Genomic DNA, 19984 nt, shown 5'->3' with positions numbered 1-19984 from the left:
GCCCGGCGCCCGCCGCCATGTTTGTTGTGACGGGACGCGGCCGCGGGGCGCGCTGGGAGCGGTAGTCCTCGACCTCCGGGCTCGCAGCCGCCGCCTGCGCGCTCAGACTACCGCTCCCACAATGCCTCTGGCCCAGGCGGGCGGGAGACGTCACTACATGTCCCGTTTTTTCCTTTCGGCGGGCACGCGCTGGGAGAGAAGCCCGCTGGAAGGGCGCCGCCGCAGGGCTTTCTGGGAACTGTAGGCTGCTGGCCGGCCCTAGCGCCCCACTTTCCCCGTTGTGGGAGTTGTGATTGGCTGGGCAGCCCCCTGAGCGTGCTCACTGAACCACTAGGCAGCGCGTTCGGAGAGGCTTAACCCCGCCCCCGGGGGACCAAAAAGTTGAATGGCCCTGGGAGCTGCGCTGGTGCCTGAGTCTTGTGGTGGAACTGACGTCTCTAGGCTTCCTCGCTGCAGCAGGGGGCGCCTGAGCCTGTGACAAGCGTGGCGAGGCCTCGGTGGCCCCTACCCTGTGCCAGCCCCCAGTGCAGGTGTGGGCAACAGCTGATCATGGTCTCAGTGGTCCCAGCATGTGTTCCCCCCACTGCTGCAAGCAGATGTGGCTGGGGGGGAACCTGACCCTGTGGGGCAGCAATCTGGGGCAGGGCCAAGCAGTGTAAAAAGCAGCCTCCACTTCAACCCCCGCCAGGTGGGGAGGGCCCTGGCATTGAGCAAGCAGACACCCCTTCCCCTAAGCTGTGTTGCCAAGTGCAATGAGTTTGGGTCGTGCCATGTTTAGGGGCAACTGGAGCGTGACGAGGGGAGGGGCGTCTTGACTCGCTGTGGTGCTGTTGTGCACAGTGCGAGCACAGGGAAGGCTTCACAACGCGGGCAGGTGGAAAGGCCTAAGCAACAGGGCGCAAAACGTTTCTGCTACGCCTCTGGGGCTGAGCTCAAGTCTTCCAGACAGTATTTGGAGCCGTTCTGCATTAGGCTCGCGGTGGAAACTTTCCTGGGGACGTAGAGGCCACATTCGCAGAGGACATCAAATTATGGGGCAAAGCAGATTCAGGCACATTTGGACAAGCTGGAAAAAATGGGCCAAAAACATTAGAAAGCAGTTTAACAAGGATAAGTGCAGAGTACTGTACCACAGGAGAAGGAATCACCAACACATACAGATTGGGGGATGACTTTCTAAGCAGCACAGCAGCAGAAAGGGATCTTGGAGTCATGGTTGATTGGAAGACGAACATGAGTCAACAACGTGACAAAATGACCAATAGAGCTAACCACAGTCTATCACACGTTAGCACATGCATCACAAACAGGTCTAGAGAGGTGATACTTCACCTCTATGCGGCACTGGTAAGGCAGCTGGAGTACTGTTCAGTTTTGGGTGCCATACTACAAGAGGGATGTGGATAACCTTGAGAGGGTCCAGAACTCGTATAGGGGTCTGCAGGATAGGCCCTATGAGGAGAGGTTGAGGGACCTGGATCTCTTCAGCCTCCGTAAGAGAAGGCTAAGAGGGGATTTGGTGGCCACCTACAAATTTGTTGGGGGAGCAGGAGGGGGTAGTAAGGAATAGGAGATACTCTATTTACCAAGACGCCCCTTGGAGTAACTAGAAACAATGGCCACAAACTGACAGAGATCAGATTTAGATTTAGCAGGAAGAACTTTTTTATGGCAAGGGTTACTAGAATCTGGAATGGGCTTCCAAGGGAGGTGGTGCTCTCCCCTACTTTGGAGATCTTTAAGAAGGGACTGGACAAACACCTGGTTGGGGTCATCTGACCCCAGCGCTCTTTTCTGCCCAGGGCAAGGGGTCAGACTTGATGATCTGCTGAGGTCCCTCTGACCCTGAAAATGAATGAAATCTATGAAATCTGTTAGCACCTCTGCTTCCTCAGACCTATAGGCAAGGGCATAGCAAGGGAGCAGTGGTGCGTGGGGCAACACAGCTTCTGGTGGCTGGCTACAGCAGCATGGCGGCTGTTATAGTTGTGCCTTGCTCCCTAAGTCGGCGTCAGGGCTCTCCTCTCCCCACTCTTAGTTATGCTACTGCCTGAAGAAGAGTACTTGTTCATGCAAACTTATCTAAAATTCCTCCCAACCATGCACTTGGTCCAATAAAATATATCCCCTGTTCTCCCCCACAAAATATCCTTGCTTCTCATACATTTCTTGGAGTACCACAGCTACGCTATCATTCCAACACAATCAGAAATAATCATGGCAGCCATGACCAATGCCTGAGGGAGGCGTCATGGAGATGGCTTAGGTGTCCCTATGTACGTGTAACCTGGGTACACCCAAGGGTGCATCCCATTCTCAATTGAGTGGGATGGGTAGGCAGGAGGGGGTGCTGTGAGAGGGATGCCAGAATTTCAAGCAGATCCCTCTTTCCTCTCTACAGTTAACCTAAGCCCAAAGTTGTTAACTATATACAATTTATTAAGTTATAATATACATAAACATAAAACTAAATATCACATATATATATATTTACACAGTGAACATTAACCAATAAGCAAGGTCAAACCCTAAATAACACTATTTACAACATCACAATACAACATTTCAATTACAAAATATAAGGTGCAAACCTGAACAACCTTAATAACATTTATTCCTTAATATAGTCCCTGACCCATGGCAAGAGATAGTCCTCCTTCCAACGGGGTCCCTTGTGGGGGGTGTCCAGGAAGCACCAGGGGCCCTCCCCTTAGGGCCCTGACTAGGTGGGGGGGTTGCTCACCCAGCCCTTTCTCTGGGTTTGCCCGCCCCAAACGTCTATCCCCTGTGGGACCCAAGGGCCCCATGACTCCCGCGTCCTCAGGTGGCGGTGGTCAGGGCACAGCTCGATGGGGTCTCCTCTGCTGGAGTGCCTCTCCAGGCCTCTCCTGTGCTGCTGGGCTCCTCCCCACCCTGTGCCCCGCTCTGGGTACTGAGGGCTCAGCTCCTCTCAGCTGCTGCACCACTGCTGCTGGCTCCTGGGCCTCACGCTGCAGCAGTACCGTTTCCCCATGCCCTGTCTTGGCACTGAGGGCTCTCTTAGCACAGGTCAGGCCCTTCAGGCTCTGGCTGGCCGTCCTCACACTGCCAACCCAAGCAGCCTATGCTGCTCCCTGGCTCCCAAGGCTTGGGCCCGTGCACCACCCTGCACACTGTGGGACCTGGCTACTTGCCAGGAGATGGGGCCTGAAATTACTGCAGCACACGTCCTTAGTCTCCAGGGTTGGGGAGACTGGTACCCTTAACAGATTTCACCTACTCCCTGCTGGGTGGATGATGGTATGTGTTTTTCAAGGCGGAGGGGTACCAGGTACAGGCAGGTCAGGGACAGGATGCCTTGAGATTAGTCATAATATTTTTGGGGTGCAGCCTTCATAATATGGTTGGGTGGTTGTGGGCTTTCATTGGTAATTCTTGCAGAGGGTGTCCTGTTAAAATATTTCAAGAATGACTGTTTTTAAAATGTTTAAAAGTAGCCGAACACCTCATGGGAGCTTTCTTTTTCTCTTATACACAGCAACCCCTACTACTGCAGCTGTGGTTCCTGGATCATCAAGAGCAGCTGTTAACATTCAATGTCAATGCAATTATAGAACAAATCAAAGAACAACTAAAGAAAATATTCTTCAGATACTGGCAGAAGCGTCCCAAAACATATCTATGTTCACTGACCGAATGACATCCAAAATTCAGGATATCTTCAATAGGTTAATGAGGAGGGAGGAAGCAAATTTCTATCTTATGGAAACCAGGACTAATGAAATGTTAGAATGTTTTAAGGAATTCAGTAAGAAGGTTGATCGTAGTTTGCGGCTGGAGCAAAGGTTTAGACAGAAGCTTCTAACGCAGTTGCATGATTGGAACAGGACTGAGAGAAGTATTGACAATCGGCCACCCCAACCAACTGTTCATTCTCTTCCAAAAGAGAGGCATGCCTCCTGTAGCCACAAGAGGAGAGCTCCAAGATAGTTCAGGAATGAAGGACAAGAGAATACTGAGCAGCCCTGGGGGCGATCCAAGAGGGGGGCATCTCGTGTGGCACCAAGTTCTTGTGCCTAAAACATGAGCGTACAAAAAGCTGGTTGATGTCCTACTAGAATTCCCATTCAACAGGCAGCCCTCAGCGATCAAGTTGTAACTAATGAATGCATGTATTTTTTTCTCAATTTCAGTTAGATAGGCTTTTAAGACACAAGAGGGATGATGGGATGCTCTATTACCCTCTATGGTGGTGTGCTTCTTAGGCAATGCTCCCTCATCTGCTGATTGTGGGGGCACTGAGACAAGGGCCAGCAGCACTTCGGGGTTTGCCGCCGGCACTTCTGCTGGTGGCAGCGATCAGCCACTGGGGGGACCCACTCCCAGTCAGCGATTGGCCACTGGTGCCCCCGCAAATGCAGGAGGCACCAGGCGCCCATGAGGACAGCTCCTTCAATCATTTGCCTTAATAAATGTGCTTTAACCAAAGCAGATGGGTTAAAGTCATAAAACAGCTGAGAAACCCTCCCTAAATGGAATATAGAGCAAATTCATTCCTAGTTGAACTCTGCTGAACTCCTAGTTGAACTCTGCTGAACTTAACTCAGAAAAAAGCAGTGAGCTAGTTTTCTCTAACCATTTGATAAAATGTTGAAATTAGAGCACCCTTACACCTGCAAACTTTAAAATCTTCATTTCAAGAATCTCAGTTTAAACAAAAGTTGTAAACCATTAACTAGAAGATAGTGAAATCTGGCAGCACCCAACTGTTAGACCTTCATACTTGCTTCAAAAGCTCATCTTTAAAAGCTGAAAACAGATCTTTCTTTAGGATTGAAGTTCTAGCAGGAAGATGGCACCTGTCCTTCTACTCTGCTCTCAGCTTGCTGCACTGTTTCTCTTTATGATGGCTGGATTTTTAGAAGGTGGGAAGGTGCTGGTGGTGCCTATGGATGGAAGCCACTGGCTCAGCATGAGGACGCTAGTGGAAAATCTCAGCCAGAGAGGACACCAAGTGGTAGTTGTTATACCAGAAATAAGTTGGCAAATGGGAACAGCATTGGGCTATACCGTGCAAATGTATCCAGTATCTTATACAAAGGAAGAGCTAGATGCTGGCTTACAGGAATTTGTTGATGCTCATTTAATAGCACAACCTTTTCCATTGAATATAATATCCAAATATATAACTGGAATATCCTCTTTCAACTTGATGTTTTCTCATTGCAAGAGCTTGTTCAACAACAAGGAACTGATGCAGTATCTGAAACAGAATGATTTTGATGTTCTCCTCACTGATCCTGTCACTGTGTGTGGACCAATAGTTGCTAATTATTTTTCAGTCCCGTTTGTGCTTTTTATGCGAGGATTGCCATGTAGTTTACATTACCAGGTAGCTCAGTGTCCAAATCCCCTGTCTTACATTCCAAGAATTTTTACAGAGAACTCAGACTACATGTCATTTTCTCAGCAACTAAAAAATGTATGGGTTGACTTCTTAGAACTTTTTTACTGTGATGGTTTCTATGCAGAAGCTACCAGCTTTGCCAGTGAAATTCTTCAAAGAAAGGTGACAATGTTGGACCTTCTGAATCCTGCATCTATTTTGCTACTGAGATATGACTTTGTGTTTGAGTATCCCAGACCAGTGATGCCCAACATGGTCTTCATTGGAGGCATAAACTGTGCTGGAAAAAAAGCACTATCTGAGGTACGTTTTGTTTTTCTTTCTCCCCACATTAAACATTGAAATATGAAGCTCTTAAGTGAAAATTCAATTTATATAAATAGTTCATGACATTTAGTTTCATTGGATGCTTTTTGAGTATTATTTAATTCAACTCATCTTGGGCACAATCCTTCCACAGACTGACATGGAATTCATATTTCTCTGGATACAAGCATCTAACTGCCATTTCAATCAATGGGAATTCTCTGTGTAGATTGGGGAGAAAGAAAACTCTGCCCATCTGCAAGCTCAAACACCAGCTTACAGCCCTCAGTATATTCTGTATGTTGTTTGCTAACTCAAATATAGCTCTGATTTAATGTGCAGTATATCTCTGTTTAAAAATAGTCTACACATACCATTTGATAATCCCTTCTTGTTTTCATTCTTGTTCACAAACTTTAAATAGGGTGGATGGGTGAAAAACTCAAAACAGACCCTTGGGTCATTCCAGCTGACGTAACAAGTTTATTAATCAATTGACAAAGCAAGATTAATCGCAAAGCATGATCTTACATGATGTGTCTTGGCTACTGCCAGGTGAAGCTAGCCCGGCTCTCAGTCTCTGTCACCAGGGGGTCCTCCAGATGGCTCCGCAGGTGTTGCATAAAAGTTCCCCAAACCCTCTCCAGCTGATGCTCAGTATTTATAGATGGCTGATTCTAATATCCTAATGAATTCTCTTGGGTTCTGTTTAAATTAGTTTCATTGAAACTTTTGGAATGGGATTAAACTAGATTTCTTGTGGACCTGGAAGGTGCCATTTAGTTAGGATTTATATCCTAGACAAAGCAAAGGAGCAATAGGGAGGATTTCTTATCTCCTTCCCTTCCTATTGTGGACTGATGTGGCTGCTTTGTTTTTATAGACTCCTTTAGACCTTGTGTTCTATTTGAATATGTCTACTTATGGGGCTCATCTCCACACCCAAAGATGTCTGTTTGCCATAGTGCAAATTGTGCCCCAGGGCATGCTGCTGCACGCGCACTCTGACACATGCCAAACTGTTCCAGGCACACACCAATTGTTCTGTGCTGGTCCCAGCAGTCTTACATGGGGTTCTGGGGGCCTCCCAAGGCAGAAGTGGTGCTGATCTGGCCACACAGAGCCTAGCCGGCAGCTAGAGCATGGCTGTGGATAGCCAGGCTCGATTTCTGGTGACACATGCTGCTGCTATGTGTACCATACCATTTTTTGCAGTGTTTTTTGGTTTTTTTTTTCAATACCAGGACATGATGGTATCAAATTTTGGCAATGAGCTTCAAATTTGCAGATTTGCAGTATGGTGCACAGTTGCACGTTTGCTATGTCCTGTTTGCATCACTGTAAACTGCACTCATTTGGATATGCCCATGGATGGCTTCCTTTGCTTAGCTGACCAAGCCAGCTTTTGCATCTGCAAGAGTTTACTCTATGGTCACTCAAACACAGGCTTTCTGGAGCCTTTTTGCCTTGGCCACACTTTCTGTAGCTTAGGCTTCTTGAAAATGAGCAAGCCTAGCAACAGCACATAGCATTGCCTTACAATCCCCACATGAAAAACATAAATGGGAGTGATTCAAGAGTCAGACTGTTACCATTTTATGGCATGGGTCTGGTACTGGGTGCTGCGAGCTTCACTTTCTCTGTGCCTAATGGATTGCAATCATCAGCAGAGACTGATCTTCTTTATGGTAGTCTTGTCACCTCAATCCATACTTGTCCCAGGCATTATTCTTTGTGCAAGAGGCATTCCATCATGGCTTGCCTGGTCATTAAAGCCTTTTAAGTAATTATATGAGTGACAAACATAACCTAACATTGCATTTATAGTTATAGCCAATAACATTTAAACTAAAATCTAGTAACTTTAAACAAGTAGTCTTCTCAGCACCCAAGGGTCACCTTCCTTTGATAAAGGCATTACTGGCAGTGCTGCTGCATGGCCCACATTAAATAAGGGGTTTGGCTACCAGGCTAAAAAAGCCTTGCTGTTATGTAGCCCTCATTTGATTTCTCCACCTCCAGACTGACAAGTACAATCCATAAAAGTACCATCCATATCATTACTATAATTTGAACCACCAAAATGACCACGATGGGGTGTATTATAAGATTTAACAGACCTGTTTCAGTTGGAGACCAGCCAAGCTATTCCTCCCACCAATGGTGCTCCCCTGATGTTTTTACTTTTTGAAGTACAGAAATGATGTCTTTGCCATTATGCTGTACCAAGACCATTACCTGGTGTGTACATTCAGCATTTCTGGTTAACAGTTTTTGCATGTTTTAGCAGCTGCTATAATAAATGCAAATTCATTCCTGTAGGGACAGATTTAACATTATAATACAAAGTTGAATTATGCAGCAACAAATTAATAGTAAATGCCAGAGTAGTAAAGTTAAAATTGGGTTCATACATTTGCATTACATTGCATGCGCAGAAGCTACTATTGACAGAAGACACAGAGTAATTCAACTTTTGACTACTAACTACATAACTACACAATGTATATACATAGATATATCCTTAGCCTACATAGACCACCATGAAATGGTTGTGGTGAACCAGATCCACTACTACATGTAACAGGCTGGCCTTTCAGGCCCGGGTCTCAGTGCCAGCCACGCGCCTGTTCAGGGCTAACCCCCCACCTCACTCGTCTGCCATGCCTTGATGAAAATAATATGAATGGTATTTCTAAGGTGGGAGGCAACCTATTGCTCAACCTCGTGATAAAAACGGCCTAAGTACATGCTTCAACCTACCCTTACACATGCCCCATGCCTCGCAGCTGTTTCTGTGTCACATCCAGTATTTCCATATTGTCAATTCCAGTATTTTTGTCACATCCAGTATTTCCATATTATCCCATCCAATATATCTGTTTCTCTAGGTCAGTGGTTCTGTCCCCACTTGGGTCACTCATCTTTACCACTCTTGGAGTAGTGTATCTTTTACTTGCTTGACTGCTTCAGATTGCTCTGGCCCCTATTCTCAAGGCATTCCATTTTTGAGGAATTTATACAATGGAACTGTGTTTTCAGCATATCCCTCTTTAAATTCTCTAGAAACCCAGTTAAGTCAAGGTAAGATCGTAAGGCAGTAATATAACTAGGGGCAGGGAGTTTACACATCAACACCACCCTTTCTTTTTGAGGTGTCCATCCTGATTGACTCAATTCTATCCCCAGCTATCTCACGAGCTTTGCACCAGCTGAGCCTTCTGTGGGTTTATCTTAAACCTACTCTATTCTTTAATTTTCAACACTTTGTCTGTTCTGTCCCCAAACTCATTTTCTGTGGGCCCAGTCACCATATATGATATCACTTGTTTTTTGATCATTGGGATCTAAATGGTCCCACATTTTATCACATGGTTGTGACATTACTGGGGCTTGATTGATTAAACCCTTGTGGCACCCAAGTAAAGGTATACTATCGACCACGAAAAGTAAAAGCAAATTTATACTAGGTGTGATGATGGAGGTCTTATGTCTGGTGTTACCTGTTGGTGAGGTAGCCCCTCCCCTCGTCCCGCCTGCCACGACTTTGCTAGTAAATTCTTATGAGAGGGTTCCAGTGGAGTTCTTCTCAGAGGGGTTCCCCGCCACGGGTGTACTCACAGTTGTTGCGTGCATTGTTCCACAGGGCTCCGCCACCCCTACACCCCGTCCACTCACCAACCAATCCTGTACAGGTGGGATGGTGATCTTTGGTCCTCTGCGGGCTTGCCCGCCATCGATTTCACAAATGCAGGGGCACGGATGCGGCTGCACCGCTCCACCAGCCCATCCTCTTTTCTCTCTATATCTTTCGTCTCTTCTTGTATTTTTTTCGTGTCCTTCCTCCCTAGCTTCTCTAGAAATATTATTCCCCTTGAGCAGAGAGGGTCGTGGAGCCGCCTTTCCTTACCCAGTGGCTCCCAGGGGATTCCGTACCTGTCCCTGGCTCTATTTCCCCTGGGGAAAGTGCTGGTAGCTGCAGGATGCCTCAGTGTTGCCCTTGCTTCCTGCCTCCAAAGGGGAGTACTGACCTCTCCTCATTTGCTCTTTCTCGTGACCTAGGAGGTTTCCCCTTGCCTGCCTCCACTAGAGGCTTAAAGTCTTTCCCTACCTCCTGCGCTGGTACGGCGCAGCCTAGCTTGTGCCTCTCCCCGGCAGGAGCCTCAGCACGCCAGACATGCTGCCTGCTCTCTCTTTCTCCTTCTGGCTCCCCCACCCCCACCGCGTGGGTGCTGTTGGGGTTTTTAAACTTTCCCGCAGTGGCCATGTTGACCGCCACGATTGGCCTGGCTTTCTCCCTCACTGGGAACAGCTGCTTAAATAGCCGGTGTAATGCCGGCTTGCGCAGCTGTAGCTGTGGGCTGTGGCTGCCACTGCGGTCTAGGCTCCTGCACCGCCGGGTCTCCCGGAGGTGTTACCCCCTTCGGGGTTCTGTTCTGGGGTTTTGTATGCCCCACAGCCTTCCCTCGCCTCTTCTCGTGCCCATGGCGGCGCGCCGCCATCACACTAGGAATCAGGGTGTAGTGGTATGGCAAATAATGCATTAGATAGATCAGAAACTGAGAACTACTTTGCCCCTCCTGAATAGCTGCCATGACTTCTAGATATTTGGCCATTAATGTAACTGGTCATTAGTGTAACCATATTCAGGGTCTGACAGTCAATAATTAATCTCCAGGTTTTTCTATCAGCCTTTTTCACAAACCATATTGGGCTATTATTAGTACTAGGCATTTCAATTAATACCCCTTACTGTTTCAAAGTTTTTGCTATGCTTGCTTCCACTTCCTGTGGAAATTTGTACTATCACTGCAGAGGCAGGTCTGGCCCCTCAATTAAAATCTCCTTATCAGTTTTTCCACATAATAATTTTATTCTGTGCCCAGCCTGTTGGGCTTCACTTATCTATTTCTATAATTTGTGGGGGCCACGGGGACAAGATTAACGCTTCTTTTGCCTTTATAGCAACACACCTGTACCCCACAACAATAACAGTTACCATATTTGAACAAATCACTCTGTCCATGTTCCCCTGCCCCACTTGTATCAATAGCTGTCCATTCACTAGATCCACAATGGCATTTTATTCTTTAAGAGCATCCACTCCTAAAATCCCAGTTCCTCCTCACAACCAAATGACAAATAGCAAACTGGCAATGCAGTAGACTTATGAACCCAAAATCTTAACGTCTTACTAGATGTACTCAACTTTCTTTTTTACTAAAACCTTCTAAAATTGTAATCTTTTGGGGGGGTTTTCACTACTTATTATTAAAAATGATGTATCACTATCTATATGCATATTTTGTTGCTATGGTGTCCCTTTTACTGGTTCCTGAATGACAACTGGGTTTCTCAGCTGTCCCTATTTATCATACGTGATTGTTAGAGGGTGGGTTGCTATTCTAAGGCACTCAACAATGCTGTTGGGGTTGTTGTCCCCAACGGACGGTGTGAGTTCGTGCCCGGTGCGCTCTTGCCAATGAACACACAGGGGTGGAGGATCCAACTTAATCTTTATTGTTTCAAGTCTGCGCAGAGAGGGGTGCTTGGCAATCGTTTGCAGAGCAAGCACACTGGTTTCTACCTTTGGGTACCTTTTATACATATGTTTGCAAGTGTATCGCTCAGTGATTGGTTACAAGCCACTGACATAAGACGTTCTGTACTGAGCATGTCTCTATACCTATGTTTTAGCCATGTATTTCATTTACATACATATATGTTTCATTAACATACTTTTGCTCTGCCCAGGGGTGTGATTTTTAGCATTATAATGAGACCTTTTTCTGAACTTCTTGCTATCTTATAGGTGTCAGGGAGACATTATCCTGCTGGTGTTAGGGAGGCATTCCATGAATCCTCCGCATCCCACACGCTGTGCTCTGCAAGCATCTCTTAACACACACATACCACACCCCTCCCAGCATCTGCAAGTTGCCTTAAGTATTCGGTCAGATATAGTTTGCAAAAGCTAGATATACCATAAAAAAGATTACAGAAAAAGATTACATCAGGGTGATAGGTCCATTTTCATCTTCATGTTTAGCCAGTTGCTAATGAATCTTTCTTTGGGACACAGCACATTTGGATCAGACAAAGAAGGAAAGTATCCTACTTACCAGTGGTGATGCATAGGGGGTACACGGAGGTGCAGGTGCATCCCCTGAGAGCACTGGTGTCCCCCCTGCAAGCGCCAGCTGATTGCTGCAGCTACTCACAGAAGTGACCGCAGCCACTCCTGGAAGCAGCTGCAGTGATCAGCTGCAGCGATCAGCCATTGTGTGATCGGCCACAGGGGGACATCCTGCCCCAGACAGCAAGATCGGCTGTGGAGGAACCCTGCCCCCCAGTCAGTGGGACTGGTCTCAAGGGAGAGGGGCATGTGCCCCCCCCAGAGTGCCTCCCCTGACTAAGGTGGCAGCAGTTGCCCATGCTTCTGACACTTCATCTTCTTAGGTCTAAAAGCATGGATCTTTTGAAATTTTGGGTTTGAAGAGGTCCTTCTTTTGTTGAATGACCCCCAATCCGGACCTTTGAAAAGTTACAAATAAGCATTTTTAAGAAAGACTTCAACTTGACTCACAGGACACTTTTACATGTGCTCTGACACGGTCTGATTAGAACATCCATGTTTTGTTGTGCAACACTCCATCACTGACTATTGTGCTTTGCTCTAAAATCCCAATTCAAACGATTTTTTACTCTGTTATATAAATACAGCAGCAAACTAGAAATCATATTCTATTACAAACAACACTTAAATCCCCTATACCTCTCTATTACCTTCTACTGCAGCAATAATGTCAGTAATTCTGGGGCCTGATATCAGGGGCAGATATGAAGGGGGTGCAACACTGTGTCTGCACCCCATTTTTGGGCAACTGTATGGGTGCAGCATCGGGGAACCTTTATAAGTCCTGAATCAGGTAAGAATTTCCCCCTCTCTTTCTCTTTCATGCACAGTGGCATGTCCCCTCCCCTCCCACATATATTTTTCATTATATTATTTTTGGAATCCTCTCTTCCAGAGTAAGGAATAGAGTCCAGATTTCCTGATCTCTAACATATACCTGCATGGATTTTTGTCTTGGACACATGAAATTATAAGATAGAGGACACATATTCTGTAGGTTCATGAACTTTGTAGGATCAGTTCAGTTAAGGTCATTAATTAACTATTTCAACTGAAATGAACTTGGGTAGATGATTATGAATGACTAAAAGTTCAAAAACCAATGAACTTTACACAGCAGGGGTTTGGCTTTAATCAATGTTCTCTGCATTTTCAGTTTATTGAAAGTTTAAAAATAAACTTATACAGATATTGCAAAATTTGGCCAGAGTAGACCGTAAAACACCATTTCTCAGGAGAAATAAACACCACATTTGCAAAGAGACAATACAGAAATCATATGTTGCAAGTTAAGTAATACAAATTGGCTAAATCCTCAGCTGATACATTAGAATAGTTCCACTGAAGTCTACAGCAGTGGTTTCCAACCTTTTTTATACTGTGGACCGGCAAACTCACTCAAAGAATTTTCGTGGATTGGGTACAGAAACAATCTAATTTACACATTTATGTGAGTGGTGCCTTAGGCAGAAGGCAAGAGAGCTACAGGAGGAGATGGCGAGGCTCTGAAGCATCCTCTTACCTGAGGACTTCATTGATTCAGTGCTGAAGAAGACCTCGAGGACTGCAGAGGAAGGACTGCCAGAGGCAGAGGATACCCACAAAAATTATTTATAAGTTAAATATTTGCCAGAGAAGCCAATAAGATTTTTCCAAATAGCAGGGTCCAAAAAACCGAGTCAGATGCACCAGATTAATCAAGTTCACTCTGCATGCGAGCTGACATGCACAGCTCTGTGTTGCTCACAGTTCTATAAGCAGCAAAAAGCACGTCACACTTCCCCCCTACCAGACATTCCTTAATTGGAGAATACTTCTGTCTGGAATACCTACTAGACTACCTACTTTGAATAGCTATTTCATCTCAATTAAGGATGTTCATAAAAAGCTAATGCTTCTCTGATTAAGTAGACTACATGCGTTTTACAGGTTTTAATGATTTGGCCCACAAAGTTCATGAGCTGGAAAGTCTTTCTTGTGTTGAGACAAAGAAGCTGTCTCAAGTATGTATATTGTCTGTCCTGTATCAATACTGAGCCAATCATGACATGGGCATGCAGGGGATGTGGGCTCCAGTCAAGCTTCCTGCATCCTGGGGTGGAAAGTTATTTCAGCTATGTACTGCAACAGTATCACCCAACATGCCTGGTTGAGCAGCAAGAACTTCCTGACTAAAAACCTTAAAAACATAAGTGCCATAGTGGTTCGGACCAAGGTCCATCTAGTGGGGCATCCTGTCTCTGACTGGCAGGAGTGGATACTTTAGAGCAGTAGTTCCCACCCCTTTTTTTCTGCACCCCGCTGCTGGGAGTGGATGCGGCAGTGGCGGTGGCCTGAGGGTGGGGGTGGTGGAGCTCCCAGCATGCAGTGCAGCTCGTCTTTTCTGTGTGGTGCCACTGGCATTGCCCACATGACCCTCATTTGGGTCGTGACCCAGGGTTGGGAACCGCTGCTTTACAGGGAAAGCATTGAACTGGACATATCTCAAGCAGGGGTGAGAAATGATTTTGGCTGGAGGGACACTTCAGGAATTTTGGTGAGCTGTTGTAGGCTGCGGTGGAGAGCAAGGTGCTGACCTGGTCCAGCACAGTGCAGTGTGGGTGTGTGTGCGTGGGGGAGGGTGCTCCCCTGGCCCTGGGTGCTGACCTGGCCCAGTGGAGTGGGGTGGAGTGGGGGGAAGGGAACAATTGATTCTATCTGACCCAAGCTCATCCACCCTGCACCCATCACCAGGGTTGCCAGTTGGAGGGGATGACTAGGGTTTCTATGGAGACTGGCTGGGACCCCTGCAGGCAGGGCCCGCTTGGCTGGGCTGATGGGATTGGGTCGCAGGTGGGCGAGGAGCAGTGTCTAGGAATGGGATGGGTGGGTGAGGGCCGGGGTTGGGGCCAGGATCTAAGGGAGGTGAGAGCATGGAGCTGGAGCCTGGGGCAGAGCTGCGATCCACTCCCCACACATCACTGCCCTGTGATCCCAGGCCCACCCCTGGCCATCCCACTCCCAGACACCACTCCCTGTCCACCCATGGCCCCTTCCCATCTGCCTGGCCAAGTGTGCCCTACCTGCGGAGGTCGCCGGCCAGTCTCCAAGCAGACACGGCCTGCCCACTTACCTACTTTGTCTGGCACCCCTGGTGGTGAGTGAAGGGTGGACAGGCTGGGGTGCCTGGGCAGTGGGGCTGAGTCCAGCGGTGGTGGAGTCACTGCTGCAGAGACTGATGGGAAGCAGATTCCAGCCACCGTACCACTCGTGCCCCTCCGCATGCCTTGGGGCAGCCCCGGGTTGCCCCCCACGCCTGGGCTGAGCGGGGTGAGGGACCCACCGTGGACTGGATAGATTCCCTTGGCAGGTTGATTCTAGCCCGTGGGCCATATTTTTCCCAACCCTGATCTAGAGTGCCCTACATATTACCCTGGCATCCATTGTTATTGGTTTAGAAATGCCGAAGGAAATATCTTCAGCTCTTCTGTCCAACAGTTAGTAATAGGTCTATCATCCATTAATTTTTCTAGTCCCTGTTTGAACCAGGCTATGCTTTCTGCCTCTACCATCTCCTGTGGCAACAAATTCCCCAAATTAACAAGAGAAAGTGCTTTTTTATGCATCATGTAGTTAATTTTAAACCTATCTCTTTCAAATTGCATTGGGTGCCCCCTACTTCAATAATTCTGGGATTTGGTGAATAACCGTTCATTTGCCATTTTTTTGCCCCTCACTTAGCTTGATGAGATTTACTTTGCAGCTCTTCTCCATCAGCTTGGGATCTCACTACCTGGATAAGTTTGGCATCATTTGAAAATTTGGAGATTTCACTGTGCACCTCCAGATCATGGATGAAAATGTTGAACAAAATTGGGTATAGCACAGATCTCTGCAAGACCCCACTTTTGATCTCCTTCAATCCCGAGGAATGACCATTTAGCGCTACAGTTTGCTTCCTATTTTGCAACCAGATCCCAGTCCCGGAAAAATCTTCCCTCCAATCCTATGACAGCCCAGTTTTTTTAAAAGCCTTTGGTGGAAAACCTTGTTGAAAGCTTTTGGGAAGTCAGAATATACAATGTCAACTAGATCCCCCTTGTCCATGTAGCACCCTCAACAAGCAGATTAATGAGGCAGAATTTCTATGCTGACCATGCTGACTCTTCCCAGCAGATCACATTTGGGCATGTTACTTCTGATTTTATTCTTTATTATAGATTCTACCAATTTGCCAGGGATGAAAGTGACTCACACTGGTATGCAGTTCCTGAAACAGGGGTGGGGAAAATATGGTCTCCAGGCTGGATCTGGCCTGACAACAGATTTTTTCTGGTCCACAGCAGGTCCCTTGCCCCTGCCTGACCTAGGTGCAGGGGGCAGCCTGGGCCATGTTGTGTGCAGCTGGTCCCACCATGCCTGGGTGTGCAGAGGGGCTAGGATGGTGTGGCAGATGGACTTGCTTCTCAGCAGCCCCCACAGTGGTGGCTCCTTCCAGCTGCTGCTGCTAGTCCCCGCTGCCAGCCCCAGCCCTGTTGCCTGGGAACCCTGACCCAACTGCCCCACACCCATTGCCGGGGGTGCTGGACAGAGTGGTGAACAGGGTTTCCATGGAGACTGGTCCAGGATCTGTACACAGCCAGGTGGATGGGATGGGTCCAGGGCTGGGGCTGGGATTGGGTTTGAGATTGCAGGGTGGTGACAGCATGGGGCCAGGCCATAGGACAGAGCCACAATCTGCTGCCCACATGTCCTTGTGATGTGATAGGCACTGGTTCCATCAATAAGCAGGGGCATGCCAGGAACAGGTCATGGCTTTGCCCTGGGCCCTAACCCCATGCTCTTTTGGCCCCATGATCCCAAACCTTACCCACCTCTCCTGCTCCCAGATGCCACTCTGTACCTGCTCACAGCTCTAGTCCACCTGCCTGGCCATGAGTTTTGGTGAACTGTTTTTTGGTGCCCAGCTTGTGACAGCCCACCAAAACTCCTGAAGTGGAGCCCTTTTTGAAGATGGGAATTATGTTGGCAAGCCTCCATTGCTCTCTCAGAGAGGTCACCTATAACGATAGGTTCTGTACTATTACCAACAGTTCTGCAAATTTAACCTTTGGGTTACTTCAGAACTTGGGTGAATGGCATCTGGCCCTGGTAACTTATTAGTATTTAGTTAATTGATTTGTTCTAAAACATCTTCTGTTGTCACTTAAATGAGGTCCAGCTCTTCAGACCTATCTACTGGGATGGATTGATCAGGCATGGGCATCAGGGCTGTGCAAAATTTCACCACTAGTTTTGTTTCAACGCTGTTTCGAGCCGTTTTGAGGCTGAAATAGCAAGATCAAAACGCAACAGATATGGTTGAAACAGCCTCAAAACAAAATGAGGCAAGTCAAAACATTTTGCCGTTTCGACACTGTTTTGACGTTTCGCCCGTAAGCTATAATGGGGAAGGTTGAAACAGCCTATAACTTGGTCATTGCAGGAATGGTAGCCTCTTTTGAGGGCATGAAGTGTGCCAAGTTTCAAGAAGATAGGTGCAGGGGGTTCGGAGAAACACAAGCCAAACTTGTGTCATGTGTACGTGTCAAGCCACAGTGGGGTCAAAACTGAAGACACGCTAGCCCTTGTGGAGGCCACAAAGCCTGCTAAGTTTCAAGGAGTTAGGTTCAAAGGTTCAGGGAACTGTACCCCAAAATCTTGAAAGCGAAGTTCATGTCGTGTGTATGTGTTATGCCACAGCAGGGTCAAAACTGCAGGCATGCTAGCCCCTGCTGAGGCCACGAAGCCTGCCAAGTTTCAAGAAGATAGGTGCAGGGGTTTGGGGGAAACCACACCTCAAGCTGCAGACAAGCAAAACTCGCGACGTGGGTGACACTGTGTGTGTTAAGGCGCAGCCGGGTGAAAGCTGCAGGGACAGTGGCCCCTGCTGCGGCCACAAAGCCTGCCAGATGTTAAGGAGATAGGTGCAGGGGGGTTCTGGGACCCTGCACCCCTAGCTGCTGACAGGCAAAACTTGTGACATGGGTGCTTGTGGACTGAAGATCCATCACTTGCCACCACAGACCTGGGGGTAATACTAGACCTCAGTATGAACATGAGCCAGCAGTGCAATGCTGTAGTCAGCAGGGCCAACAATACGCTGACATGCATCAATTGATGCATCTCCAGCAAAACCATTGCAAAGAAGTGATTCTCGGGCCCTACTCAGCATTGGTGAGACCGCAACTGGAGTACTGCATCCAGTTCTGGGCTCCGCACAAGGACGTGGAAAACTAGGTGTAATGGTCACAGTCTGGACACCCTAGTTGTGAAGTAGTTTTTCCTAATGTTGAGCCTGAAATGATCTTCCCAGAGTTTGTGACCATTACTCCTAGTTTTCCCCAAGGCTGCCCTGGTGAACAGTTGTTCACCGAGCCCTAGATGTATGCTTCTGATGTAGCAGTAAGCTGCTAGCAAGTCCCTTCTCAGCCTTCTCTTTTTCAGGCTGAAGAGTCCCTGGTCCCCCAGCCTTTCCTCATATGGCTTGCCGTGCAAGTCTCTTATCATATGGGTAGCCCTTCTCTGGACTCTCTCAAGCTTTACCACGTCCTCGTTAAGGTGCAGAGGCCAGAACTGGACACAGTACTCCAGCTGTGGTCTCACCAATGCTGAGTAGAGTCAAGTAGAGCAGAAGAATTACTTCTTTGCAATGGTTTTGCTGGAGATGCATCAATTGATGCATGCCAGGGTATTGTTGGCCCTGCTGGCTACAGCACTGCACTGCTGGCTCATGTTCGTACTGTGGCCAATTATTACCCCCAGATCTTGGTGGCAAGTGATGGGGAATCTTCAGTCCTGCTGCCTGATGAGAGGCAGCAGTTGCACAAGCACCCGTCATGAGTTTTGCCTGTGAGCAGCTAGGGATACAGGGCCCCAGGCCCCCCCTGCACCTATCTCCTTAACAGCTGGCAGTCTTTGTGGCTACAGCAAGGCCTAGCAGAGGCCTAGCAGAGGTTATTCAGTGAGACTTCCTTCTCCTCAATTCTGCAAGAAAAAATATCAAATCATAGGTTCCAAAAACATAGATGGAGCTAGGACAGTTTCAAAATCTAGGTTTCTTCTGGTCAAATTTGGACTGTTGCAAAGAATGATCATTTGAATGAACTTTTCAGCACTGGAAGCAGAATATAGGTAGGATGTGAGGAGAGGCACAGTAGGAAACATAAACTATGACCATATAAATAATTGTATTATTATTTAGGATATAGACACAACCAATACTAGAGATCATTGCTTGGGATCAAAATCAACACTCTCATTTTCCCTATTTATAAAGTAGCATCAGAACCATTCTCACAGGAAGGTTTTAAGACTTGATCACTGCTTGTTAAACAATCTTTTGAGATTATCTGATTGTCAGAAACACTTAGATGAAGAGTACTGTCAAAGTACCAGTTATTTTTTTAAATCAAAAGCTAGGATAGAAGAGAACACTTCTAGTATTATGATTTTTTGTGAGGGAGTTAAACATTATTTTTCTTTCAAATGCCTGTGGGATTCAAAGCAACTCTGATCTTCCTGGTTGCAAGGTGAAACAGAATGATGTAAATTGCATCTTCCTGTGCTCCAGGGGAGATTTTCCCTGAGAGTAAAACCCAGGCGGGGTTGCCATCTAATATATGCTGCAAATTACAATGAATACAGGTTTTGAACTTTCATTGTTTTTGCTTATAAATCCTTGGAATTGCCAGCTCGGATCAAACCAATTGTTCTTCTAATCCAGTGGCCAGATGAGCCACAACAGACATCATTTTCGGTATTGTATCTCGTTGCCATGTTGTAGTGTTGGCCCAGGGTTGGAGGAACCTTTTGTTTGGGAGCAGATGCTCGTATTTTTGTTTGTGTTGAAGGAGGACCAGATTGTAGGTCTAGGGGTGGAGGAGGCCACTGAGAAGGGTGCCAGGGGTACCCCCAGGTCCTAAACCATTCTAGAAGGAGTGGCGGGAGCACTGCAGTCAGCAGAAGGACTGTGGTGTCAGACAGAAAACACTGGGGCTGAGGGCCTGGAAGCCTATGAAGGATGGGGCTGGGGCTGAGGGGCTCAGGAGCTGAGGGCCCTGGGACAGTGGACCTTGAGCAGAGGAGCCCAGCCAAGTAAAGTGGGCCAAGGCTAGGTATCCTTAGGCCAGACAAGG

At 47.2% G+C, this 19984-nt stretch overlaps 1 pseudogene; it reads left to right on the top strand.

Moving 5' to 3' along the window:
* Positions 1-4897: 4897 nt before the first annotated feature.
* Positions 4898-5728, top strand: LOC112549640 (annotated as a pseudogene).
* Positions 5729-19984: the final 14256 nt, after the last annotated feature.

This window comes from Alligator sinensis, unplaced genomic scaffold (genome assembly GCF_000455745.1).
Source record: "Alligator sinensis unplaced genomic scaffold, ASM45574v1 scaffold233_2, whole genome shotgun sequence".
Lineage (NCBI taxonomy): Eukaryota > Metazoa > Chordata > Crocodylia > Alligatoridae > Alligator > Alligator sinensis.
This window is presented reverse-complemented; position numbering and strand designations above follow the sequence as displayed.